This window comes from Galeopterus variegatus, unplaced genomic scaffold (genome assembly GCF_000696425.1).
Source record: "Galeopterus variegatus unplaced genomic scaffold, G_variegatus-3.0.2 Scaffold7510, whole genome shotgun sequence".
NCBI classification, from domain to species: domain Eukaryota; kingdom Metazoa; phylum Chordata; class Mammalia; order Dermoptera; family Cynocephalidae; genus Galeopterus; species Galeopterus variegatus.
The window spans coordinates 25,143-26,500 of NW_007733621.1; positions in this window are offsets into that span (position 1 = coordinate 25,143).

A 1,358-nucleotide genomic window follows, 5' to 3' on the forward strand; every position below is an offset into this window, starting at 1 on the left:
TTTTTACTTTTTGCAGTCAGGGCTTATTCAAATTTACACAGATGTTTATTAAATTCTTTGCATTTACATTTTGAGATCAATGTCCTTACTGAGGGTAAATTCTTTAGTGGTCATTGAGTGAGGGTCCATAAGTAGGAAATGCAGTCTGATAATTACTTATTTCACTTTTATTATTATTTATCTGAGTATACAATATTAGAATCACCTACCTTTTCCCTCTGCACTTTGAGCTTGGCTATGTATTGTGTGATTGCTACCGCTCTATCTTATCCAGTATCTCTGCAATGAGGGGGAAGACTCCGTTACCCCAGTTACCCCACAACCACAGAGTGTGACCAGAAGGCCTTTCTAATGCTTGAGATGCTTCTAGTTGGGTTTTCTTTTCCTTCCAAATATAAACATCCTAACTTAAAACCTTGGCTTCATCTACTCATGTGTTGAGGCTATGAACAGGCTTTATGCAGTCTCTTCCTCTAGCACAGCCAGAGCCTGAACGGAACTGACTAGTTCCTTCTTTGTCCCATTGCACCCTGGATCAACTTGAATTGCACTCTCACCCAAATTTATTTCATACCAGAGCTCCCACACTAGAGTGTAGGTAGGCATCATGAGGGCTGAGATGGTGCCTAATTAGGTTTGTACTCCTAGGACTTCACATAGTGCCCAGAGCATAGTAAATATGTAAACAATGTTTCTCCAATGGCAGAATGAATGAATAAATGACATTTGCAGGGTGGGAAATCTTAGACCTACTTCCAAATCTCAGTGGCAGTTCTTACATCTCCCAGACTTCCTTACTGAGGTGGGTAGACTCTCAATAAAATGGAGCTCTGCCATTGACAAAAATATATTTAATTCAATAAAGAGAAATTACTCATCAGCTTCTTTATAATAATAGTAACAGTGGTAGTAATGCTAACCTAGTACCACTGTATGAGGAGCACTTATACTATGTTTGAATTTGATATGCCTCCTTGAATGTAGTTGTAGAACAGCTAGCCTTGGAACCAATGAGACTGGAGGCAGGTATGTGACAGTTGTTATGCTTTTATTTTTGAACAAGGCTCCATGTTTTAACGTTGCTAAAACCTATTAGATGTTAGAGACCCAGGCCTTTTATTTTTCATGGTTGTAAAATTCATGTCTTTATCCCAAAATTCTATTTACAGAAATAGTTTAAAAGATTCAGGGAAGCCGTGCTGGCCTAGATAAGAAGGTTAACAATTTTATGTGGGTTATGATTTGGCATATGATTAGAATTAGAAACCGACCTATCTCTACATTATTGAGAGAATTGCCTCTAGCAATATCGAACACAGACTGATATTAAGAAGGGCCTGCATAGTAATTTTTTTTTT